Source organism: Myotis myotis, unplaced genomic scaffold (genome assembly GCF_014108235.1).
Source record: "Myotis myotis isolate mMyoMyo1 unplaced genomic scaffold, mMyoMyo1.p scaffold_m19_p_15, whole genome shotgun sequence".
NCBI lineage: Eukaryota > Metazoa > Chordata > Mammalia > Chiroptera > Vespertilionidae > Myotis > Myotis myotis.
This window is the reverse complement of record NW_023416319.1, coordinates 49,610,405-49,627,460: the sequence shown is the minus strand read 5'-3', so window position 1 is coordinate 49,627,460 and position 17,056 is coordinate 49,610,405. Positions and strand designations below refer to the sequence as shown.

Sequence of the window (17,056 nt, the reverse complement as noted above, 5' to 3'; positions counted from 1 at the left end):
GAGTGTTGAATATACATTACTCTGAGCCCTTATTGTAAAAACTACTTGATAATGGATTTAATTTTCAAGAAATGATCACAATTAAATATCAAGAAAAAAATAAAGATCAGGTATGAAAAGTTGTGTAAAAGATTGGTGGTGGTTACTTAATTTACTTAACTATATAACTAAAACCAAACAATTATGAAATTTAATTACCAGAATACAAATGTTATAAGCCTTAACCAAGTAAAAGTAATACTATCACAAACTAAAATGAAAACATAATGGAAATGGAGATAGAAAAAGGTGGGGAAATGCCATTTTTATTACCCCTCATAGCAGAAAGTGGCTGAATGTGTACATGCTGTAAAAGATGTAATTGAAAAAGCTGTCTCTCACCTGTCAATATTTTATAAGCTGTTCCCTAATTTTGGAAGGATTTTTGGGAAAGGGAACAATGGCATGTGATAAAGAAACCACTGTTTAGAACTCAGCTCTTCCTTCCACTCCTTCTTCTGTAATATTCAGGAGGATGCATGTTCGTGCTCTAATTTGAAGGTGGCAGTTTGAGAGCAGCCTGATTCTCTCTGCTCCTATGAGCCACAGCACAGCCAGGCAGGACGGGGCCTTTCGCAGGCAGCGAGCTGTCAGAGCAGCTCCTTTCCCGAGAGGAGTCTAGAAAAAAAGAGATATACAGGAGGGAGAAATTTTACATAGAGCCAGAATTTTAAATTATTGAAGCGGCTAAAATCAACCCAGCTGTTGGGGAACAGAAGTGGGAGGTGAAGGAGAGGAGTAGAAAAGTAATGCATTCGAGGGAAGAAAGACTTAATATTTCTCTTAGAATGGAAAAGGGGGAAAGCAATAGGGGACGTATAGCTTATCAGACCTTCCCATTAGAATTGGAATAAGAGAATAAAAATATTTTATCACTAAGTCAGCAGAAATAAAGACTGGAAAAGAGAAAAACAAAATAAGTGGTAAACTTTAAATAAAATGGAAAGAATAAAATCAAGGCTAGCACATATTGTCCAGAATTTCCAGACCAATAAACAGATGATCAGACTGTTAAAAGCACTGCCTTCTGTGTGGTTCACAAGAAATACACCTAGAGCAGAGTGACGAACACTGAACATGAGGGAGACACAAAGATACCCGCAAATGAAAGTAGGCAGGCAAGCAGACAAACAGAAAGCAAGAGCAATAATCTCAATATCAGGCAAATGTCAATGTAAAGTCAAAAGCATCTAACAGGATAGATGGTGTGATGGTTAAACAAATATGTAATCTTTGCCCTGCCTGTGTGACTCAGTGGTTGAGCAGCAACCTATGAACCAGGAGGTCACTGTTAGACTCCCGGTCAGGGCACATGCCCGGGTTGTGGGCTCGATCCCCAGTAGTGGGTGTGCAGGAGGCAGCCAATCAATGATTCTCTCTCTCGTTGATGTTTCTATCTCTCTCTCCCTCTCTTTTCTTCTCTGAAATCAATAAAAATATATTCAAATATATATATGCACTGAGTGGCCAGATTATTATGACCACCTGACATTTGTAGGCAAATTAACTATAATTTCGCGCTGAAGTTGCTAGAGGGCCAGACCATTATAAATAGGGAAGCAGGTTGTTTACCACGTCAGTAGAGTGATTTTTTCTGAAGATGTGGGTAAACAACACGATTTAACAACCTTTGAACGTGGGATATATTTGAACGTGAGTGGCCAGATTATTATGACCACCCCATCATAATAATTCGTTGGGCCACCTTTTGCCTTCAATACTGCAGTGATTCTTCTTGACATTGACTCCACGAGATGTTGAAAGGTAATGCGAGGAATCTGACACCGTGCCTGATGAATAGCACTGTCCAGTTCTGTGAGATTTGATGGTTGTGGAACCAGCTGCCTGATGGCTCTTTTAACTTTGTCCCACAAATGCTCAATTGGATTGAGATCTGGTGATTGTGGGGGCCACCTAAGCAAGGTAAAGTCTCCCTCATGTTCTTGAAACCACTCCTGCACAATACGAGCACCGTGGCATGGCGCATTGTCTTGTTGGAAGAAGCCATCTCCATTGGGATACGCCATCAGCATGATAGGATGAACCTGATCAGCAATGATACTTAGGTATGTTGTGCTATTCAGACATTGTTCCACATGAATTAAAGGGCCCAAATCATGCCAGGAAAACATGCCCCAAACCATAACACTGCCCCCACCAGCTTGAAGGGTTGTACTCATGCATGTGGGGTGCATGCTTTCATGCTGTTTCCGCCAAATTCTCACTCTGCCATCTGCATGATGCAACTGGAAATGTGATTCATCGAACCATATGACCTTTTTCCAATGCTCAACTGTCCAATCCTTGTGTTCCTGTGTGAATTGGAGACGTTTTATCTTGGTAACTGCAGACAGCAAAGGTGTTCAAACAGGCCTTCGGCTTCCATATCCCATACAATGCAGTGTACGGCTAATTTGCCTACAAACGTCAGGTGGTCATAATAATCTGGCCACTCAGTATATATGCTAATTAGACAAGAGCCAGGGCTGCAGCCAGGGGATGGAGGCAGCTGCTGTAGCTGTGAGGGACGGAGGGATGGATCCAGGCAGCCACCGCAGCTGTGAAGGCCTACTCTTGCACGAATTTTGTACATTGGGCCTCTAGTATATATATATATTCTGTAATGGCATTGCAATCTATAATAATAAAAGCATAATATGCTAATTAGACCAGACAGCCAAATGATCTTCTGGACATCCTTCCAGACGAAGCTGGGGTGGCAGGGGCTGAGGCAGAGGCAGTTAGGGTTGATCAGGCAGGCAGAAAGGTTTAGGGGCTATCAGGCAGGCAGGCAAGCAGTTAGGGGTGATCAGGCAGGCAGGCAAGTGGTTAGGGGCAATCAGGCAGGTCGGTGAGTGCTTAGGGGTGATCAGGCAGGCAGGTGAGCAGTTAAGGGGGGGATCAAGCAGGCAGCAGAGTGGTTAGGGGCAATCAGGCAGGCAGACAGACCAGCAGTTAGGAGCCAGTGGTCCCAGATTGCAAGAGGGTGCAGGCCGGGTTGAGGAACTCCCTCCCACCCCCACATGAATTTCGTGCACTGGGCCTCTAGTAGTCATGTACACTTTGTCCTAAATAACATAGCAACCAAATCAAGTCTTCTATAAATACAAAAAATACTTGAGACAAATATAACTTGAATTTGAAATATGAATACACTTTTAAAATTTTGCAGACCAAGTTAGCAAAAAATAACAGAGAATAAAGATTTGATTAAGGATATCAGCATGTACTGATTATTTTATTGATTGCCTCATTTCTTATATCCAAAGAACATTATGATATTGATTAAATCTTTAGCCAAAGAAATATTTTTGTCAAATTCAAAAATCTACAAGCTACGATCTGTATTAAAAATCAATATATAAAATAGAGTTCTTGAAAATTAAGAAAATCCCTTAACTAGATTAAAAGGAAATAAAAATCAAAACTACAAATTATTTAGAAAAGGATACAAAGAAGAATAGAACTCAAGCTAACTGATGTGGAAAGGTACTATTTGGGAGCCAGTATTGTTTGATGGTGAGCAGACTAGCTAGAGCTGTGTGATTCTGGAAAAATTACTTAACTTCTCTGAGCCTCAGTGTTCTCACCATTATAAAATAGTGATAATAACAGCACTTCCCCATAACTATGTGCTGAAGATTAAATAAGAATGCACATAAAACACCCTGGAGTCTAGCACATCATAAGTGTTCTCGAATGATTTGTATCTAGTTGTCTTCATTCTTTCCTTAACTTACTCTCTTCCCTCGTTCCTCAAATTTCTCACTTTCAAAACCCTCTACAATGTGTTTCTATTACTTTCGAAATAAAAAATACATAAAAATGTCTAATGGAGCTATTTCACTGTTAATCACATTTCTAATGAAATTCGAATGAAAAAAAGCTTCAACAGAATAAGAAATATAATCATCCTCAGTTCAGCATAATCTGGTGTTCCTCCTCCTTTTTGCTGGTGGAGGTGTGCAGAGGTGGGAGGACAGTGCAAATCATCTGAGAACGGTTTAATTTGTGGCTGTTCCAAACAGAAAAGGCTCCGATTCTGAGAAGGCTGCCAACTGGGCCCTGCCGGCATTTCTACAAGGAGTGTTACAGTCTTCTTTGTCTCAGAGGAGATGTAGCAGGACAGGAAGCAAAAATAGCCAGTGAGGCTCATGGGCTTTTCCTTCTAAGAGTCTCATTTCAGAAGAAAGAATAGAAGCCATTGGTGTACACTTTTCCCAAACCTCTTGCGACCACTCCCGGACGGGAACAAGTCTGCAGAGGATGGCCAGTGGGAGAGGGAGCATGACCTCAGAGTCCTAAGACAGGAAGCATCCAGGCAGCATGTCCAATAACTGAAAAGACCCCAGAAAGAACAGGCCGTGGGACACACAGGGCCAAAGTGGGTAACCCCCTAGACAGCCCCATGCCCCAAGGGGAAGCAAGAGCAACTCCGAGTCCAGGACATAGGAGGCCATGTCAAATGAACAGGTGGGTGTCCGTCCAGCAGTACCTGGCCTCTAAGGACAGATTGTGCAAGGACCAGGTGGGCAACCACTACCGGACATGGTCCTGTGGAAGCCCCGGGGTTCTGACACAATCTTAGGTGAAAACAAACAAACACAGAATAAAGGTAATATCAAAGTTTCCCAGTCGCCCAACAGAACAAAGGTTCAAAATGAAATTTATTTTAGAAAATAAAGTAATACTTTCTTGCCCACGTGAGTATGCAGAGTGAGACTTATCTTTGCCACCATACTCTTCCCCACCCTCAAGGCAAACCCTCGGCCTAGCCGTAGAACCACTTGACCTGCTACCTAGTCCTGATAAGAAGTCTCCTCTAGCATCCATAGTCACCATGCTCCTAACAGAGATCCTACCTGGGCGGGGTGTCTCCCTCCTGGGTTTGCAACCCTTTCAGGAGACAGACCTTGGAGACACAAGTTCAGTTGTGTTGCTCTGTGCTGTGCTACGTCGACCACTTCGGAGGTCCCTCCATTCTCCTCCCCTGCCCTTCTCCCACGTGGCTGTAAGGAAATTGAGGATGAGAGTAGAATCATGCCCCTGGTCCACAGAGCTGGGTGGAGTGGAGCTGTAACTGCCTGGTGGGGTGAGACATGGAGCGTCCTCTCTCTTCTTTGGTCCAGGCAGGGTGTTCTTTCTCACAGCCCCAGCGACTCAGCCTTCCTCGCCCTCGCAGGAGCTAATGACTCATCCACACCACAGCCTTGCTGCTGCATGGGACACTGCCCCACAGACATGGCCGGTCTCTCTCTCTCTCTCTCATCTCTATCTCAATCTCAATCTCTGCTTATCACCCTCCCTCCCTCCTTCCCATCCATATTCTCTGAGCTTGTCCTGGGGCTTGGCCTATAACAAGTACTCAATAAATATATGTTGACACTGATTCCATTGCTATGTAATTGCTACATTAACGTGATAACAATCATTAGATTAACAAGAGCATCTATACTTTTTATACAAAGCACTTTGTGTGTGTCATCTCTAACACAATGACCTTCTATAGCTATCATCACAGACATTGCACATGCAATGTCCCAAGGTCATACACCTACTGTCTCCATCCAGATTAAAGCCACATAAACCGTGATTGCTTTCCTCCAGCTAAAACTGTCTACTGCCCTTTAAATTTGCTCAGTGGGATTCACTTTTTTTATCTGCCCCTAGGATTAATTTCTAGGACTTTCCAGTCATTTCCGGTTATTATAAAGTCTTGTAGTCATTTGAAGTCACAAAGCTCAGTCTTGACTGTGAAATTAGAAGGTCTGGCTTTATGTAATAATCAGCTCTGCAATCTTAATTTGAAAATAAGACTTGCCCTCTTCTGCTAGGGTTTCCTGCAGTTACAAAGCTCTCTCTTCTTGCTATCCTCTTTTCCTAACTGTTATCCACTATTTCTTTTAATTTCTTAATATTTTAAGTATGGAAACTTTCAAGAACACACAAATGTAAAAGAATAATGCAATACATCTGTCACTCACCTTCAGAAATTATAACTCACCAGCTCATGACCAATATTATTTCAACTACCTCCCCCTGCATCAGCCTATCAGGAAGGTATGAGAGCAGGAAAAGCTTTTACCTGAGTAACAGTGTTGTACGCTCTTTGTCCTCTGGGCCTGGCCAGCATTTAAAGCTCGTATTTCTTTGGTGGGGAGCTGTGGTGGGTTCTCCATAGAATCCTTCTGCAGGCACGTCTGTGGTGAGTGACTTACTCTCTCTGCAGCGCTCAGGAATTGAAGGCCCAGGGTTTTTCAGCTGAGGTCTCATCAGCCCTGCAGGCAGCCTGACTGCACAGCAGTGGCGATACCCAGACCAGCTCCCTTACTGGCAGAGCCTTCATCTGTTCAGTGGGAAACTGTCGGAGGAGGCCATGGAGCGAACATGACCACTGGTTGACCCTCCACCTGGACCCAGGCAATCAAAGGCTCCTTACCCCCTCCCTTGTCCTTGAAATCTGCATTCTGCTTGCCTTTCCCGAGCTGGGAGCTGCCGCATGGGCACAACTATAAGACAGGAAGGTGGCGTTGAGACCATCTGGACCAGACAGATAACGGGACCCAGGCAAGGCCTCGCTGTGAACTTTGAAGATTCTGGTGAGCGAATGTGGAGATCTGTCCATCTTGCAGCTGCCCAAGAGAAGCCTCGGATGTATAGTAAGTTCCCTTGCTTATTAATCCTGCCACCACCCATCTGGGGTGGTTTCCCTCCTTTTCCAGTCTCTCCTTGCCCTCTGTGGACAGGGGCCAGTTTGTGAACCAACAAAAACACTCAGGCAGCCCTTGTCCTCATAAATTCTGGGAGCACAGGGAGGTGTCAACCCAGCCACCTCTCCTCCAGGTGGTCCATCTGCAACCACCCTCGCTCCCACCCTTCACATCCCCTGGGACCTTTGCTAAGCTCGCATGGTAGTTCTATAGACACACCTTTTACTCTGCTTAAGTGAGGAACAGACACCCCAAAACCTTTCCAAAAAATTGTTTCTCCTTCCCTACCCTTCCATTCCCTTAATGTGAAGTAAAGTCTGTGTCCCAAAGCAGTGCCACTCCAAGTGGGGTCCCAGTGAGCTAGAGGGGGAGCGTGTGCTGGGTTGGACGTCATGCAGAGCTTCCTTCGTCTAAAAGTCTTGTGTTAAATGATGCCAGCGGGACTGAACACTGTGCTGGGAACACCTGACCTGCTGTCTGGTCCCAGTCCCCTGCGTCACACAGACTAGGAACAAACAGCTCCTGGGCTGGCTCATGCAGTTCCCGGCCATTTGCTTGGGAACGGACCCACCTGGAAGCTTCGGAACACAGCACTGGTTGTTCCTGCCGAAACCTGGGTCCTCCAGCAAAACTGGGACAGGGTGGATCCCCTGATAACACCGAGGTCTGGGAGAAAAGATGAAAGACGTGGACCTACATGGAGAAATTACCAAGATCCAGATTCTAGGAAGGTTTGGTAGGCATGGCCTCCGGAATTTGAGTTCTGCTCCTCTGAGATGGTCACCTGCAGTCCTGTAGGTCACCTGGCTCCCACTTTACGCTGAAACAGACGCATGGCTCCACCCCCATGTCCCTGCTTCTCACAGTGCAGAGCAGGCAGGCCTGGCTTCCCACCCACGTGCTGGGTTTCTTGTGTGCAGGTTCTCTCCCCGGGTCTATTTGCCTTTCCCTCACATCAGCACAGGACCCAGGAGTTCATGTGTCTCCCTCGCCCCGGAAGGGGCCCCCTCTGAGATGCATGTTCTACACCAGTGATGGCGAACCTTTTGAGCTTGGCGTGTCAGCATTTTGAAAAACCCTAACTTAACTCTGGTGCCATGTCACAGATGGAAATTTTTTGATATTTGCAACCATAGTAAAACAAAGACTTATATTTTTGATATTTATTTTATATATTTAAATGCCACTTAACAAAGAAAAATCAACCAAAAAAATGAGTTCACGTGTCACCTCTGACACGTGTGTCATAGGTTCGCCATCACTGTTCTACACTGAGGCACAGGCACAGGCACAACCTCACATCCACAGCCCGAGGGCTCTTCAAAGGGAAGACCCTTCCAGGTAGCACCTTCCGGAGAGAGGCTCCTGGAGCCTGCAGCAAGGTTGCCGCTTGGCAGGCAGGAGGCCCTGGGAGGAACGTGGACGGCAAGGGGCGGCATGTGCTGGCTTGCCCGTACACATTTCATCAGCATGTGCTCAGGGCTAAGGGTACATGCACCAGCCATCAGAAGCCCATGAGGAGAGGCCTGTCCCTGTGTGGTTAGCACCATAGTCTTTCCAAAGGGAGTCTAGTTGGACACTTAGAAACTGCTCACCTAACTCCTCCTGGACCACCCACCTGGGCTTCCCATTATCCATTTCCTAGATCACTCATTGCCGATCTCCAATTCCCAAGAGATCCGGAACTCAGGCTCTCCAACCCCCTGCTGGGTGAGGAGCCCTCGGGGTGCAGGGGCCCTCTCGGGACACAGCTCCATATCCTCTGCTGTGCCCGGCCCCTCCTGGCTCTGCATTCACCCTCACCCCCCGCAGAGGGGGCCCCAGCTCCTAAGCACCCCGCTCCCTGGGCAGCTCAGGACTCGAGCCCTGCCAGGGACAACCAGAGACAACCAGGCGGAGGCCGAGAATTCAGAAAACTCACCGGTGAGGAGAGGAGTCTAGGGAGGAGGCCAGTGAGAAAACAATTACAGGCAAATGTCGTTACAAGGTCTCAGGTGAGAGCATCTACTCTGCAATATGGGAAGGAGTTCTGAAAATAAAAATAAAATAAGTGTGTAACTAAGGAAACCCATTTCTTCTTTCTGAGCTTCTGTTTCCTCACCTTGAAAATTCAAACTAGAATCTTCTTTGGCGGCAGGAGGGAGAGGGTTTGAGGACTCAATGAGCTGATGTGTGAAAATATTTTGTAAAAATACAATAAAGTGGTAGGGGTTGGGTAATGTTTCGGTAAATTCTTGTCCATATTACATAGTTCTCATTATATATTAATGGGCATAGTGACTACATGGCATTATCCTTCCAACATGAGTGAAACTCATCACAAACCATATCAAGTCTCTCAGGAAATCCTGCCAGCAGTATCTCCAGACTGTACCCAGAATCCTCCACTTTGCCCCGCCTGCGGCCACCCTGCCACACTGCTCCAAGCCGCCACCCCTGGCCTCCTCCCTCCCTGCGCCCACTCCCACAGGCAATTTTTAAAATTGGAGATGATTCTCTTTAAACATAAGTCAACCACGTCACTCTGCTGAATGAACATCATGCCCCCCAAGTTCCAGAAGGCCCCCCAGGCGGTAGTCTCCTGGTCCCTGTCCCTCTCCCCTTTGTCCTCTGGGCTCCGGCCACACCAGCCTCCTGTGAACCTCAACAAACAGCTCACCCATGCCTCAGAGATCTGAACTTTAATCTCTGCCTGGAGTGCTTTCCCCCAGGAGTCTTACTCCTCCCCTTCCTCAGGTCTCGCTCAAACACCCTCTCCTCAGAGAGGCATTCCTGAGCCCTGGTATCCTCCCTTCTCCACAGCCCCACACCTGCTCACAGATGGATAACTGCTTGTTCGCCTCTGCCTAGTAGGCTGGCATTTGTGGGGGGCATGCATTTTGTTTGGTTCACTGACGAGTGAGTGGAACAGGGCCGTTCCCTAGTATGTGTTTGTGTGCATGCGTGAATGAATGAGCAAATCTATCCATGACCAACAACATAGGCAACTCAGAGACTCTTCTGAATATCACAGGGGGAAAGGGATATCACGCACTTTGTAATGTGCACAGCGATGTGATTAGGGTTCTCAGTGCCCTGGCGCTGGGATGAATCAGGAGACCTCAGTACCCCCTTTTCCTGTGTGTCAGAAAGAACTTGATCCAAACCACAGCCTTTATTCTTCTTTTTTTTTTTTAATATATTTTATTGACTTTTTTACAGAGTGGAAGGAAGAGGGATAGAGAATTAGAAACATCAAAGAGAGAGAAACCTCAATCAGCTGCCTCCTGCACACCCCTTACTGGGGATGTGCCCACAACCAAGGTATATACCCTTGACCGGAATCGAACCTGGGACCCTTCAGTCCGCAGGCCGATGCTCTATCCACTGAGCCAAACCAGTTAGGGCACAGCCTTTATTCTTTATTCTTGCCATAGATGCACAGGCATTGGCCTTCAGCATGGTTTTCAAGCATCCAGCATGGACCACTGTCCCTTCCGATCACACAGACACTTCACAGCAGAGAAAGCCAGCCCCCCACCTCTGGGCTCTGTTTATCCTCCTCGATCCTCTTTATGAAAGTTAAAGTGGTCAGAAGCTGAGAGGCACCGGTGTGCAGCCAGCACCATCGATTTCTCCCTCCTGGCAGGACCAGGCTGCCAAATTGTATGGTTACAAAACAGATGAGATGGCCCGGAGGGTCCCCCGCAGGGTTCTTCCTGATCCCCGCCTCCTTCCACTGCATCTCACAAGACCCCTGTTTCTCTCTCCTCCCACACGGACCTTCCAGACCCACGGCCAGCACAGCCTCCTTAACCAGCCCGGCGGGCGGTGTCTGCCGTTCTTATTTTTAGACCTGATGTTGTTCCCGAAGAGAAAATGAAAGCAAATAAAACTCCAGCCGCTGTATTGATCTCATTATTTCTAAACATGGCTAGAGCAACTAACAGGGGATTGATAGCCAGTATCTTTCCTTCCTCCTCACGCCCTGTCCACCTCACCGCTCGCCCAGGAGCAGGCCTGCCCACAGCATCAGCACCTTTCCTCCCTAGGCCTCTGTCCGGGGCGTGGAGGGCAGAGCTCCTCAGGGGCCAGAGCCAGGCAATCAGCTCTGTCCACAGGGTCTGTTCCAGGACAGACCAGCCCTCACTCCACTTGGGTCTAGACCAGCCGTGGGCAAACTACGGCCCGCGGTCCGGATCCGGCCCGTTTGAAATGAATAAAACTAAAAAAAAAAAGACCGTACCCTTTTATGTAATGATGTTTACTTTGAATTTATATTAGTTCACACAAACACTCCATCCATGCTTTTGTTCCAGCCCTCCGGTCCAGTTTAAGAACCCATTGTGGCCCTCGAGTCAAAAAGTTTGCCCACCCCTGGTCTAGACTATAAGATAACGCATAAAGGGAGGTTGAGTGGGGAACTGATCACTGTTACACACTGTTGAAAACAGGGGCAGAAGAAAAGGCTGGGGATCTGTAACATTTTAAAGAATCAGGTTTAAAACTGGCCTGTCCCTGCTGCCTCTGAGGGCCTGGGACTCCTCAGCAACCCTGGCTGTGAAGTCAGACATCGATTCCACTCCAGGCTCCTCAAGGACCTGGTGTGCCTCACCCCCACTCCACCCCACCAGGGGCCTGGCTTTCTGCTCAGTCCAGTGTTATCATTTTCTTTTCCTGCTAAGGGTCCCAGAGAGAATCAGGTTAAAATATGCATGCTGCCCAGCCGGCATGGCTCAGGGGTTGAGCATTGACCCATGAACCAGGGCACATGCCTGGGTTGTAGGCTAGATCCCCGGTGGGGGCGTGCAGGAGGCAGCCAATCAATGATTCTCTCTCTTTATTGACGTTCTATCTTTCTTTCCTTCTCCCTTTCTATCTGAAATCAATAAAAGTATATTTAAAAAATATATATATGCATGCTAAGTGACAGGTGACAAATAGTAATGACTGTATGCACTTGGGGCAAGAAGCTTGAAGGTCAGTGCAAGTCAGCTCTGGGGGCTGAGATGACGGAGCTGGAACCCAGCCCCTCACGCAGCCCCAAGCCTTATAACAATTCCACTAAGGGAACAGTGCCCATGAGCTCCCAGCACACAAGTCCAAACCAGGTCATCACAAAGGCATGAACAAACCATGCATGTGTGTGTGTGTGTGTGTGTGTGTGTGTGTGTGTGTGTGTGTGTGTGTTTACGCCAGATGGTTAAACAGCCAACCCTGGGCTGCTGCAGTGCATGGTTGAAGGCGCAACAAAGGGAATGAATCACTTGGTGGGAAATGGCTTCCAGGTCACAGGTGGCAGGTTCATTGCTGCCCCGCCCTCACCCTAGCCGGGAGGTCTTGAGAACCCTTCATGCCGGGAGTGCAGGGAGAGAGGGGTCTGGAACAGGCCCTGGGGCTGGGCCGTTCATTGCTGCGTGTGTTCTGCTGGGAAGGCTCCTGCACTGGCTGGATCTCTGCAGCAACAAATAGCCACAGAAGCCGCTGGGCCTGCAGAAATGCAGCTCATGGAAAACATGGTTGGCTGTGGGGCTCATGGCCTAGACGTTGGCCCGCAGCCACGCTCTAACCAGCCCTTCCGTCTCTCTCCTCAGATCCCCCTAGAATCAGGGCAAATCCTTCTTCCGCATGGTTTGTCCAAGATGCTCTTGTCTGCCTCCAGTCTCCTGCCCTTTGAGGCTAATACCTTGGGAAATAACACCCTGAAGGACTCTGGCCATTTCAGCTTCCAAGTCTCCCTCATCCTGGGAGACTGGTGCACAAGCCTCTTCTTGGGCCAAGAGGGCAGACCAGAAACCGGTTGCCATAGCAAAGCGTTGTACCCATAGAAGATAAGACTCTTACACGTCAGGAGGCCTGACTGCTCTCCAGGTTCTGCCATGAATCATCCTGATGGCCTGGGTCGACCCTTCCCTCAAGATCCCAGGTTCACCAGTTCATCCCCTCGGGGCAGAAGATGACACAGAGTTCACAGTCCCTTCCCAAGTATCTATATGTCCTGAAGGCCACAAATGATGTGGTTTGAGGTGTGATGCAAATTTAATGTGTACTTAGTGATAACAGGCAATGCTTGTTGAATAATTCTAGGTATTGTATGTATCGTTACAACTATTCCAAATGCATGGCATGCACTCTTCAGTTAATCCTCACAGCCTGTTGTGAGGGAGGCACTGCTAATGTTTGCATTTTAGAAAGAAGGGACTTGAGGCACAGAGATGACAAGTAACTTGCCCAAAGGCACACAGCTTGGAATTGGTGGAATCATAATTCCAACTCGAGCAGGCAGAGAGCAGGACCCTCGCTCTTGTCCAGCAGGCCCCTCTCCTGTCCGAGACGCACTCCAAGTGCCATGGGAATAAGATAACAGGCAGGGGTCAGGCCGTGCCTGCCTTCCCAGCCTACCCAGCTGCCCACGCCTCAGCACCCTCCGCGGGCCAGACTCAGGTGGCTGCAGGGATGGGGAAGCGAGGCCAGGGCTGGGGCACAGCTGGGTCGAGCATGGACGTGCTGGTCTGTGACATTTTTGAAACACGGGCAAAAAGTCTCTGCCTAGTCTCCTGCCTGAGAAGTGCTCCTCTCACCCCTTTGTGGGTCCAGCAATTAAGCCGCAGGGGTGGGGAACGTCCAACTGCCAGGCCTTATCATTTGGTCTGGCCCTGCCAAGGCACTGAGGTGAGTTCATGAAATGTTTGGCCAAATATAGAAGGCTAACTTTTTTTTTTTTTTTTCAAATACTGTGGGCACTGGCACAGCACAGCATGCGACATCAGGCTAATTTTTAAGTTGATAATTTTGTATGGCCCACAAATGATGTTATAAATATCCAAATGGCCCCAGAAAAAAGGCTCCCCACCCCTGAGTGAAGGGGTAACCCCTGCTGCATGTGCGGCTTCAGAGGCACCTGCTGATCTGGAGGGAGGGGCCCTGAGAGGTGGCTACCGTTATTCTTTCAGCCCTGCATTGGCCTGCTCCTCCCAGTCAGGTGTCAGAGGTGACAAAGGAGGCTGACATGGCCGCCAAGTGCCCAGCAGAATCCCTTTCCCTGGGCTGCCATGTGTGGCCTGGCTCCTGGCCAGCTTTGGTCTCTGGTTCTGGGTTCTCCCTGCGGGCTGGTGGCCATGCTTCTGGGTGGCACAGCTCCTAGGGCTGGCTCTGTTCCTATTTCTCATGCACAGACCCAGATGGATGCCCCCATCTGCTGCTGGTATCCAGCTGTAAGCAGCAGCACTCACACCCTTTCCCTCCCTCTCCTCCCTTTCCCATTGTCAGAGTTTCCCTGAGTCCTGAGTCTCGGTTGCCTGAACAGCAGGGTCCCTCTTGGGAAAGGGGTGGGCACCCCGGTGGCCCTCTAGCCACCAGCAGGGGCTGTCCCACTCCCCACTCCCTGCTAGAAGCTCCATTTCCCCTGTCTAAATCCAATTCCGCATTAATGGGAACCCACTGCAGGCCAGGTGTTAGTGTGGCATGGCCTAGTTGAGAAAATTCCTCCGCTCAGCAGATGGTAATGACAACTGCTGAGACGTGACTGTGCATCAGACACTGCCCCTGCATGCTTTGTGTTTATTAATCCTCATAGAAAACGCACGAGACATGAATTGTTACCACTTCCATTTTACAGGAAAGGACTCCAAGGCACAGAGAAGTTAAGAAACTTGCCCAGGTCACACAGCAAGCGGTGGAAGTGTCTGCATTTAAATCCAGCATCGGCACCTGCCATGCTATGGGGTGAGTACCAGACCAGGACGGAGAAGACCTCAGTTCCTCCCAGTCCTTTAGACACATGAATTCCGACCCAAATGGGCATTTTTAGGGAAATGCTTATAATCAGTTTCTCTCACATCTAAAGGGCAGCTTGGGAGCAAATGGAATTGGCTGCGGGGAGAGCGGCCAAGGTGTTACTGGGAGCCTTTCACCCAGTTCCCAAGAAAGCCCCAAGTTGCTGGGGGAAGAGAGCCTTCTGGGAGCCTTGCCCACTGGCCACCTGGGCCAGCAAGCCCAGGGGCCACACTAGCTTTCCTTCTCTCCAGCACACCCGCACGCAGAGATCAGATTTTCAAGGTGAGGACGAATACCCTCTTCCTTACTCCGCAGGGAAGAAAGCACCAGGCCGGCACCTCCCTGGTGCCCTGGCAGCTCCTGACCACCCTCCGTTTGGGAAGACCTCAGGCAAACGTTTTTCCAGCCAGCGCCAGCTCTCCACGGATAATCAGCTGGATGGCGCCACCTGCTGGAAAAAATGAAAAGTCTCCTCTCTGGCCGGAGCGTTAGGGACCCCTGTTTCCTGTGGTCATTTCCCTGCTCCCACCTCTCAACCCTCCTCACCTATCTCCTCAACCCCTAAACCTGGCCAGAGAGAAGCAGTGGGCAGGGATCTGCACCTAAACCTTCCAGGGGATCAGTCAGCAGCAGGGTTGCTCTTTTATTTATCTGCACTGCTTTTCCTCCTCCTGCTCCTCAGCGCTCTGACCTCCCCTCCCAGACATCCTCACATCACCCCTTCATTAGGGACCCTAATTCTCTACACCCTCCAGCCTCATTTTCTTCATCTATGAGATGCTGGACTGTTGTGAACTAGAGAATGCACCTGTTTCAGGCACTCAGCGGGGTGGGGCAGGGACCAGTGATGGCTACCACCTGCCTAAATGCGACATGTGCAGAGGATGTGTCCCAGCAGGCCCTTGTGTCTGTAATATTCTCAAGTTCTCACATGGTGCTGGAGTATCCCATCCCCTCTGTAAGGCCTGTACAGAGGACAAAGTCCCTGGCTTACAGGGTGCAAGACTCAAATCAAAGTCCCAGCAAAATAATAAATGACTATGAATCAGTGACTCTCGGAGTCTTAGCGGAACCATGAGGTTATACCTGAAACACCAAACTCTACTCTGTTTCACTTTCTTCTTTTGCCCCTTATTCCCTACAAACCTGTTTTTCCAATCTGTTGTGGGTTGAATTGTGTCCTCCCCCAAAAGTATTCATATGTTGAAGTCCTGACCCCCACAATCTCAAAATGCCACTGTATTTGGAGATATCTCAAAATGTGACAGGTGCCCTTATAAGAAGAGATTGAAAACACTAGGTTAAGACACAGGCTGTAAACAAAAGTTTTCAAGACAAAGAGCTTGCATTCAGAATGTGTAAAGAACCACAACTCAATGAAGAGACCAAAAGAACTAATAAAAACGGACAAAAGGTGGGAACGTTTCCCAAAAGAAGATATTAAGTGGCCAATAAGCACATGAAAAGGTGTCCATGTCACTAGTCTCCAGAGAAATGCTTATTAAAACCACAATGAAATACCTTCACACAGTCAAGAATGACTGAAGCTTAAAAGATTGTATCGGGGAAACACTGTGAAAAGTATATGATTGTCTAACCACTATGTTGTATGCCTGAAACTAATACAATATAATATTGAATGTAAACTGTAATTGAAAGGAAGTTTTTTAATGACAAAGTTGAGAAGATTGTCAATACCGAGAGTCAGTGAATTGGTGAGGATGTGGAGCAACTGGGCTCTTTCCTGCATGGCAGTGGGAATGCAAATGTTACAGCTGTTCTGCAAACAATATGGCAATACCTTGTGCTGTTAAATGTAACTTACCATACTGTCAGGCAATCCCATTCCTAGGAATTCAACCTGAAGAAATAAAACATGTCTCCATATAAACATGTGTGTAAATATTTATAATAGCATTATTCATAATAGCCAAAAACTGGAAACAGCACATCATAGATACATATATCCTATATAATAAAAGGCTAATACTCAAATTGACCAAATGGCAGAATCACCAGTCACTATGATATGCACTGACCACCAGGGGGCAGATGCTCAATGCAGGAGCTTCCCCCTGGTGGTCAGTGTGCTCTCACAGGGGGTGTGCCGCTCAGCAAGAAGCCAGGCTCACACGGCAGTGCTAAGGATGTCTGACTGCTAAGGCGAGCAGGCCTAAGCCATCAGTTGGACATCCCCCCAAGGGCTCCTGGACTGCAAGAGGGCACAGGCTGGTTTGAGGGGTTCCCCCAAGTGCACAAATTTTGTGCACCGGGCCTCTAATAGATATTTATATACACACAAATACACAAACCAATAAAAGGAACAAAAAAGCCCGACTGGTTTGGCTCAGTGGATGGAGTGTCGGCCTGCGGACTGAAGAGTCCCAGGTTCGATTCCAGTCAAGGGCATGTACCTCCGTTGCGGGCACATTCCCGGTGGGGGGTGTGCAGGAGGCAGCTGATCGATGTTTCTCTCTCATCAATGTTTCTTACTCTCTATCCCTCTCCCTTCCTCTCTGTAAAAAGTCAATAAAATATATTTTTAAAAAAAT

The 17,056-nt window shown here is 48.1% G+C and overlaps 1 long non-coding RNA gene across 1 annotated transcript; it reads right to left on the bottom strand.

Moving 5' to 3' along the window:
- Positions 1 to 279: 279 nt before the first annotated feature.
- Positions 280 to 6,543, bottom strand: LOC118670204. Its single transcript, XR_004972254.1, has 2 exons — positions 6,125 to 6,543; positions 280 to 657 (listed from the first exon to the last, which is right to left on the bottom strand). It is a non-coding gene; the product is annotated as an uncharacterized LOC118670204 (long non-coding RNA).
- Positions 6,544 to 17,056: the final 10,513 nt, after the last annotated feature.